This window comes from Strix aluco, chromosome 11, assembly GCF_031877795.1.
Source record: "Strix aluco isolate bStrAlu1 chromosome 11, bStrAlu1.hap1, whole genome shotgun sequence".
Lineage (NCBI taxonomy): Eukaryota > Metazoa > Chordata > Aves > Strigiformes > Strigidae > Strix > Strix aluco.
Genome location: NC_133941.1, coordinates 11,979,423 through 11,989,408, shown reverse-complemented (window position 1 = coordinate 11,989,408; position 9,986 = coordinate 11,979,423).

Genomic DNA, 9,986 nt, shown 5'->3' with positions numbered 1-9,986 from the left:
TTAAACACAACTTCAGAACTAAGAGGTGAACAGCTAGTATTAGAATTCAGCAGAAATTAGCGTCATTTACAGGGTTGTCTGGTTATTAGTACTTCATGCAAACTGCTCTAAGAAGTTCACTACAACTGAAAATCAAGGAGAATTATACTTTCTGCTTTTTTAATGAAAAATACGTTAACTTGTGTTTCCATCTTCATTTAAATTCTGCTTTTGCTTGCTAGAGCAAATCTGTAATTATGCCATTGGTCAATTTTTCTTCAATTAATATCCTTAATTGCATTGTGATTTCATCCTTGTCAGTCAGGAGCCTGTTGTTAGAGTTGAATTCTCTTTAACGACCGGTATGTCAGGATTTTTTTTTCTTCGCATGTCACAAGACCTTTATGAGGGAAAAAACCCACCTCACTTTAAACATCTTAGCTACTTTCCTGTATAGGTATTTAAGCATTGCGTGGTGGCTGCAGAGGCTGCCGTGCTGGTGCAGTGCTGCGGTTTGTGAGTTAGGTATGAATGAGTCCCTCTTCTTTGATACTTTGCTACGTCCAGCTGTGCGTTGCAGTTATCTGAGGGTAGATGGGAATACTATACAATCATTATTTTCCTTAGAACAAAACTCCTTTGACTGTGTTAAATCAAAGCTTTCTGTGGTTGGTTGCCTGCCAGTCTCGTACGCCAGCAAATATTTTGGAATGGAGTTATTCCATCGTTGAGTTTGGGTTCGGCACCCTGCCGCGTTCTGGCTGTGTGCTCCTCCCTGTCTCCTCGCGCCCCGGCTGCACCTCCCCGTGCTGACACCCCTTGAATTCCCAGTCTCAAATGGCCCCGTCTGCCAGGTTGTCTGATAGAGGAACCAGGCCAAGTTAAACTTGGGACGATTGTCAGAAACGGGCTGTTCCAGCTTTGGATTTGAGAAAGGTCGTTTGTGCTCCCCACGGGTCTGTGTTTCCAGCTGCACCAGCGAGCGGTGAAGGATCCGAGGGCTGTCCAGGCCAGCTCTGCTGAGAGGCTTAAACTGCTTCCCACGTGGGGCTTGGAGTCTGAGCCTGAGCCTGGCTGTCTGCACTGGCTAAATGTGCTCTGGGAAGGCTTGGGAGCAGCGACATCCCAACTTTTAAAATAATTTAAAAGGCAGCTCATCTATTTGTGTAGAGACCTCCTCATGCTAGGTTCAAACTCACTCATCTCTGTGCTACAGTACCATTTGGGTGGCTTAATGAATTATTCATGTTGCTTTGTCTAGGGTCTTGATTTTCTTTTCAAGGTTATCAATACCAATAGTGCTGCCAATTGATACTACTTGGCTTAGGAGCTGTGATGAGACAAGAGCCTGAAATGCATCTAGAAATTACAAAATTACATTTTCACACACTATTGTCATAAAAATATGTTCAGAATGAGGTTAAAAAAGAGAAAGCTGAGATGGAAATATACTACGTAGCCACACATGGTTTCAGAAAGAATTCCTTGAATTATTTTATGCAGGTGTGTCACCGCTATGAGCAGCTGTGTGTCAGTAATACATTTATTCTCGGTGCTGAAAGCATCATGCCCTTAGTAAAACACAAATAAAGCGAAAAATGCCATATGAGTTTCCCCCAAAATACCTCATGCAATGTATGCTCCCTTCCTAACCGTTTGGACTTTTATTTGATATTCAGTGAAAGCTAAAGGGTTCAGCTGGCAGGAGATGCTTCAGCTCCAGAGCCGGGGGTGAAGTCCTGACAGGGGAGGCAATGTGTTGGCCATCAGTCGTTCAGTTGGGCGTGAAGAAGGACTTCATTGGGGACAGCCGGGGACGTAAATGTGCTTTGAGAGGCAGGGAGCCCTGTGAGAAATCGGCCTGCTTAGTACGTCTGTTCCTGCATGTCAGACTAATAGAATAAGAAAAGGTGGCAGAAAAATAATTGCATTCTCTTTACTAATGAAAGAGCACTTCAAGTCACTGATAGTTTTACTGGCTTAATTACTTTGCAATGGCAATATGCAGTGCCTTTGATTCGAGTTTTGTAATGGTAGTTACATGGACTTCTTAGTTCCTGGGTGAACCAGGCAATTTTTCATGCAATTACATTTGGAATGTATTTAAGTGCATAAGGAAAAGTATGGAAAGAAGAGGGAGGTAAAATAATTAGTGAGCAGGATGGGTGTGCTGGGGAGAGGTCCCAAAGGAGGCCAGAGCTGGCTTTTCAGTTCCTGCTGGTTCCTCTCGTGGTTTCAGTCCCATGGTGGCTTCAGCACCATGAGGTCTTCTGAAAACATATCCATTTATTTAGCATTAAATTTTATGTAGAAATAAAATCCCACTTGGGTGAATGGAAGAACATGAAAGAAAAAATTTTGCAACGTATTTAAACTTTATTGTTTCAGACCCCTTCTATATAGTTTGTAAAAGGTGGTCATGAAACTCCTGTTCTTGTGTTTTGGCTGAATTCTCTGAAGTCAAAGCTAAAAATCAAGGTGTATGTTCAGCTTAACAAACAGTTTTGCCTTTGCTAGTTTTACAGTTGTATGTAGAAAAATGAATTTAAATTAAGAACAACAATTTTAAAAGGTTGCATAGCTTGGTGGTCAGAAGTATGTTCCAGTGGGCTCAGGGCTGCTGTCTCTGCTTGTCCTGTGGACGTGGTCTCTGCTGCTGGGCAAGAGTGTCATGAGAAAGATGTCTTCTGTCCTCGTGGTGCTACGGGTGGTGGCAGTGGAGGAACCTGCCCGTGGGCTGGGGAGGGCCGGTTGCCCTCCAGCCCTCCTGCGCCAGGCCGGCCGTGTGTTCATCTGCCTGCATCGGATCGCGTGGCCCGTCACATGCACCACGCCGTTCAGGGCAGACACCGCTCTTGACTGGAGAAATTTCCCTTCTCCGGCACCTTACCACTGTGGAAGGGGCATCTGTTGGCTCCACATTAATGTGGTTTAATAACATTCCTTCTGAGTTTGGCTTGATACCATTTGTAATACGAGAAGCATTTCACACTTCTGAAGCCATATAATTCTGTGTGTGTGTGTGTGTGTGTACATAACACATCTGAAGCTATCATGTAGGTGATAACGTATGCTCTGCATTCAGGGCTGCAGAGCATTAGCTGTCATCTTCTTTTTAACTTGATAGTAAAGTGAGTTTGGATTAACTACTAATTCTGAAGTGACCGAAATATTCCCTTTCTAGTGACAACACTTCTCTTCTTCTTGGAGTCAAACATTTACTCCAAGCAGTAAGATGCCGTGACATCACAAGAAGGAGGGTGCAAGAATCTGAGCCGTAGCACTGCAGTAAAGCTGTCTTCAGGGCTGGTTCTTATTGTTGTAGCTATTATGGCATATTACCAGCTGGGTACACTATCTAACTTGCATTAATTATATATATGTATATATGGCTCTGTATATGGTAGCACAGAATGTGTTCTCTATAAATGCTTTTCTGTGTTCCACTATTTGCAAACATAGACTGCTAGATCTAAAAATTGTTCATAAAATATATAACCCAGAGAGAAGTACACATGATGCAATGCAGGTATTCGAGCCAACAAATTTATAATAAGGATCTATAAGGTAGACAAGAGTGATAAATGAATTAACCGTCTCTCACTTTTGCATGCAAAATGAACAGGATGTCCCAAGAGACTCTTTCAAAGGTGTCAAAAGCATTGTTGTGTTTTATGAAGGAAAGTTGATGTTTTCATGTTGGTTGGGTTTATCCTCAAGTGGTTTGTGCTGTTTAGAGAGAGAACAGCCATGCTGCATAATATGTGAACACATGACATCAGAATTATCATGTTACACTTAAAAGTTTGTGAAGTAAGGCTAAATTCAAAATTCCCTTAGATTAGTACTTACTTGTTGAGTCAGGCCCTACATGTTTTCCTCATCATTTCAAAGGCTTTGGTCAATAGAAAAATAATCAACATGTTGAATTTGGTAAGGGCAAAGTAATCATAAACAGTTATTGGAACAGAAATTATATTGACACTAGACTTTTGAAATTTTAAAATTCAAATGCATGTTTTGTGGCAATATAAAAAAACCACTGCTTTTTAGACAAGTTACTTGTTGACCCAAAATCTTAGTGTGCTCATTGACCCAAAATCTCAGTGGAACATAGAATTCTGATTTTAAATTCAAAATGTTGGGTTTTTTTCTCCTTTTAGAGCTGCAAGACAGCATGGTGCAGAGCAACTTGACATGTTCCACAACTAGACCGTTCCACAGGGTACGTCTGTCTGTCTGCAGAGATTTGAAATGGTTTGCCTTGGCTTGACGTGCCCAGACGCCGTGGGTCCTGTACGTCATTGCCAAGAGAGTGTCGTGGTGCTGGCAGCGGTGGGTGCCGAGGTGCTGGTTGTCCTGTGCACCAGCAAAACCAGCTGGAATGATCTGTGCCAAGGTAAAGCCTCATAGTTTTTTATTATTACAAGGTCAAAGATTATGCAGTGTGTCTTACTAGGCTGTAACTTTCTGTCTTGTCTGGCTTGTAATTACATATTCACTCTGAAACTGTTTTCCCACAAAGCAGGAAGGCTTTTGTTCAGCTGCTTTTTGTTAAACTGTGTGTAGAACCCAGATACAACCATGGTCTGTGCATTTCCAGTTGTTTCTTCTTTCTTTCTGTGAGTCTCAAGGCCTGTTTGAGAGAGCTGTGGTGTGGGGTGGTATCATGCCAGTAATGAAATGCTGGGTTCGAAATGAAAGGCAGTCATTCCAAAACATTTTTATTTTTAGATCCTCCTTTTCTTAGTCTTGGATGCTGTTTCCCTCTGCCCTCCTTCAGCGTGATTGCTTGCCAAGCCGTGTGAGGCAACTTAAAACTGACATCCAACCACAGCTTGAAATGTGCCTTGAAATCTGTTTTAATTAGATATGAGCCATAATAATTTAATTACAGATCCACCCACTAAATTGTCTGTTTTGAATTGTAGCAGCCACATTGTGTACGGAAACAAAAATGTTTGGAGTAGATACCTCACTGATTTCTATCAAGGGCATTCAAGCTCGGAATAAAGTACCAGAGTACTGTGACTGTTTAACCTCTAGCTTGCTAATTACCCACGTTACTTGCAAAATCTGCCAGATTTCTCTAGATGGAAGTCAGCTCTGGCTTAACTGCTTGCTCCTGGGGGATGAGGTCCCTGGTGCATCTTGCACAGGAAGCACCTGAGTGCAGGATCATGCCCGTACTGCTGGTAGGGAGTGTACGGCCAGCAATAAATGACTGGAGCTTGAGAAATGTCTCATTGCTTTGTGGACAGACCTTTCAAGTAATTATTTCCCATAAAATTGAATTAAATGTGTCACACATCTAAGATGGAGTTCTGTCCTTCAGTGTGGATATATAGAGGCTGTTGTCTGAGAGAAGTCACTGCTGGGGAATGACATCTAGGTTGCTATTCAGTCATGTGGGAACAAAGATGAGTTACTGCTCTTTAAATTTGCAATTGGCAGAAAGACTGATAGAATAATTATTACATCTTCGTCCATGTTTAATACGTAGAGTAGGCTAAATCACTTGGTAACCTGGGATCATTCAGTGGGGTGTGCTGTAATACAGCCGGAGGGACATCCAGGAGTGAAGGCTGTAGCTGAAGAAGAGAGGCTGTATCAAAGGACCAGCAACTGCAGAGGTAGGAGCAAAGAAGTCAGTTAATGGAAACTTCTTGTGCGATTCTGTTGCAAAACACCACTTACAACCCTCAGATTGATTGAATCATTCAGTCAGTCGGTCTGTCCGTCACGGATACAAACTTGTTGTTAGTGTGAGAGCAGTGGAATTGCATTGGGAGAAAATACCTGCAAATATGCCAAACTACTGTGTGAATAAACCTAAAATATGCAGTACTGGTCAAACAGGAAATATTAATTTCATTAATTCTGAATTAGCTAAAATAAGTCTTTAAATATATTCTTGAAGGGCTTTATATGTTTAAATGAGAATGTCTGCAGAAATACTGCTGTAGAAAATATTGTGGTTGACAGCACAAATTTCCATTAGTTATTGTGGCTCCTACCCATCTCATCAGCATTACGGTGTAAAGTTCCCTTTGCTAACATGCAGATTAAAGGTAATCTTCAGATTTCGAATATTTTGTATCTTCATACGCACAGATGAATAGTTTTCAGTTTGGTGATGTCTACTTATGTCTAAATCCTTGAGACGTTTGATGGGTATTTTTTCCAAAATTGTTGGACAGTTATTCTGATGAAATCCTGTTAACAGAATTTCTTAGGGCTTAGCAGTTAAAGATGGAAAGCTGTAAAATCTAAATTAATTCGGCTCTTGTTGTCCATGATATAAATTCCCATTTAAATCAGTTAAATGACATTATGAACCAGAGGGATGGGAGTACACTTACATGTGGGCAGGTACTAGAAGGCAGCTGGTGCACTGCGACGTAAGCCGAGGTATGAATGAAAACTCAAGTTGGGTTTTCAGAAAATTTTAAAGCCAAACCATTGTTGAAACGAAACTTGTCTGCAGAAGAGGAGCTGTGGGACTTGGACAGAGAGCCCATCGGTGGGAAATCAGGGAGGCTCACGCTGCTGCAGCTGGATGGCCCTTGGCACTCTGCTAACAGCTGATACCAGTTCTAGATCATTACCCTCCTCTGGAAGCTTTCTTGTGTGCTTGGGGATAAACGGCTGTTTTCTTCTGTCTTGGGCTCTGACAGAGACAGCTCCAAAGGAAGATGTCTTCCATTTTTTCAAATGGTAGTTATCAAGAAATAATTTGGCATTTTTATCATTATTTGTATGAACATTTCTTCTTAATAAAAGCTGGTTGCAAGTCAGCAGGCACCATTGTGATCGAAGGCCTAATGTTTTAAGAATTAATTTGGCCATCACCTGTTGCAGGATTGGACCGAACTGCTCCTATCAGCTGCCTCTGAAGGAGAAGGCTGAGGGATAATACTTGTCAGGTGCTTCCCTGTTTCCTTGACTACAAGATAATTTAAATGCCATCTATTTTATTGGCATTAATGAAAATATTCTGGGATACACATCTTTGCATGATATGCAGTGATTTCATCTGAATCACAGGCTGTGTTAAAACATTAGCTGTAGGGATGTAGTGTTTTGGGTACCAATCTAATCACCTCTCCAAAGGGGTGAAAATGTTTTAGAAAGACAGAGATATTAATAATGTGTATTTCTCTCTATTAAAGATCCTCAAATGGCATATTTTATTGCTTGAATATTTCCTTCCATGACACTAATATGGCACCAAGAAAATTTTTTCCCGAAAACTCAAGTATGTGTTTCTTAGCAAACACCTATAATCAGGTCACAATTTTATAAAAGGCTTTCTATTTGCATAGAATAGCATTAATTTTGCATTCTTCTATCAAGTGAAACACAGAGAAGGAACAAATAATTTATTCATGTAAACTCAACCTGCATGAATCATTTATTTACCTCTTCTCGTAATTCCACAAGTTCAGTTTTTATGCATCAAGCTGCAAATTAATCAAAATTTTCTAGGAGTTGATTTTGTCCAGAAGAAAAGTAATGATGACATAGCTTCCCCTGTATGTAAAATCATCATGTGAACTTGGGTAAAAAGTCCATATAGTTGGGGGTTTTTTTTAATTAAGTAACTATTTGAAAGAGCAGCTGTAAGAGATAGTGTTCACTGTCTTTAACCTTCAGAAAATATTATTAGCAAAGAAGAATTTTGTGTCTGACCCTATCATGTTAATCCATGAATTCAGAGCAACTCCCCTGAGTTCTTTGGAGTTTTCATCAGTGTAAATAAAACTAAACTGATGTAAGTGCTTTAATCTGCAAATGCATGTAGAAGCAGATGAGAAGTGTACTGACTTTCTTGAACTGTGCTCCATTTCCAGCATCAAAATTGAATGGAACAAATTCTGCTCCTGCTGAGCCCAGTGACAAATGACCCATTGAGTTCTACAAGTGCAGTAGTTGGCACCATTTAAAATACACTCTTATGGGTCAGTATGGTTCTGAATTAGATGCTGTTTGCTGGAGCACCTTTGGAGCTCAGGACTGCTTTTTGTATTTTGTTACTGTTATTGATGTTTTGATTAGAACTGAGAGAGACTGTTGCAGGGCAGGGAACAAGTGCTGCTTGACACTAGGCTGTATGATAGCCTATGTACTCCCTGGCTACACTCGTTCTAATGTTAGATAAGTACAAAATTTTGACCAGTGTTTTACAGAATTTTACATAGTGTCTGATGTCATGTTGATCTGTGAAATGTTTAAAAAATGCAGCATTAAACAAAAAAGTGGTATATGGCTGGCATACTGTATTAGGATAGTCATTGATTCCAACATACCCTTAAAGAGAAAAGTATTCTTTGGAAATACCTTTGGTATAGCGGTGGTTCTTTAAAATTAGCTAAAACCAACTTTGTTACCATTACAATTTCCAATCGTTAGGCATCAGAAAAGCAAGTAATGATTAGGGCTTTGCTCTTTAAAGGATTACTAATGACTGCATTGCTGGCTATCTTCACATTTACTTGTTTTTTCCTGTGTGGCTAGATGGGCAGTTTGGTTAAGTTGATATGTCAGTCAGAAACATTGCTTTTCCTAATTCAGTAAAGATTGTTTTGAATGTCAGTAATTAGTTTGCTTTGTAATTATGCCTTAACTAAAGTTTTATCACAACGTTGCCCTTATGTGAAAACAGGATCTGTCACAGGGGTTCCAGGGTGACAGCCTGGCCTCTTTTCTGAAATGATCCCTACCTGAAAGTCTGCATTTGAAATATATGCTACAATGAGAAGCTAATCATGAATAGGGCACTGTGAAATTCAGATTCGGACTTATACCTAGTTGTTTTGTAAAGTATTTGCTATGAATTAAAGAATGTAAGTAAGCAATTAATGACCTGGCCTTAAAAGTCAGCGCGTTTGGGTTCAGTTCTAAGCTTTGACAGACTTTCTGCATGAGTAGGGATGTTTGTGGGGCCTGAATATCAGATCACCATTTGTGAAAGCAAGTTGGGCACTTCTTGGTCTACTCTCTTCTCTTTAAAGCATGAAAAGAGCTGCTTTTCCAGCGGGGATGAATTCATCTTGGTGAGAGCCTCCATATCGGCTAGTAAGAAATTCAGAACCTGACTGGGCAGGGTACGGAGCAGCTTTCTACAGCTGCCCCTGCTTTGAGCTGAGGGTTGGACTAGATGGTCTCCAGAGGTCACCCTCCCTTCCTGTCTAGTGATTCAATAATACCATCAAATAATACAGTGGAAGTGCCCAGTGAAATGACAGAAAGATGCAAGGCTATGTTGTAATTGAGAATTACCCAAAGCTATCATTTTATCCTATGCTAAAAGCTTCACAATTGTAGGAAGATAATCTTAGCAGCAGTGAAAAGTAATTATTGGGTTTCCATTTTTTGCCACTATAGGCAAGGGCCTGTCAAGATCTCCATTACAGCAAACATGGTTATAAAAGCTAATCTAACCTTACATGGCAGTTATTTGCTTGGAATGAAAATCTGTTGGATTAGTACAAAGCTGTTTTGTTTTGTATTCTGGTTAACTTTTTTATTCTAGTGAGTGGATAAGCTCTTGAGCCTTTCATTGATATTTTCACGTGAACTTAGTTCAGGCCACTTAAGCAAAATGCAACTCAGAATGATAGAAATTACAGAAGTTTGTGTTTGATGGATGCGTCGTAGCTCTGTTAGCAATAACTTCTCTTAACATGGCGTGTGTTTATGTCACAGGAGTCCCTGCCGTAATTGCAATTACCATCCTCTGTTGTCAGCAGTCTAGCAGACGAGCCGCATGCTAAATATGCCTGGTGATGAAATACTTTCTCGCTCACAGAGGACATTCCTGGTACTGTGTAACTACAGTGTGGTGCCGAGTTTCCTTCTCCAGTCTGTCAGTTGAAGTGTCTCAGTATTGAGGAAGTGTTAAAAAAAACCCCAACCATTCAAAATTTATCTTGAAGAACATAGCTTTTGATCAAAAAAGTGTTCTATCCTTAGCGTCCCACCTGATTTTGTGTGTTTAGTACATG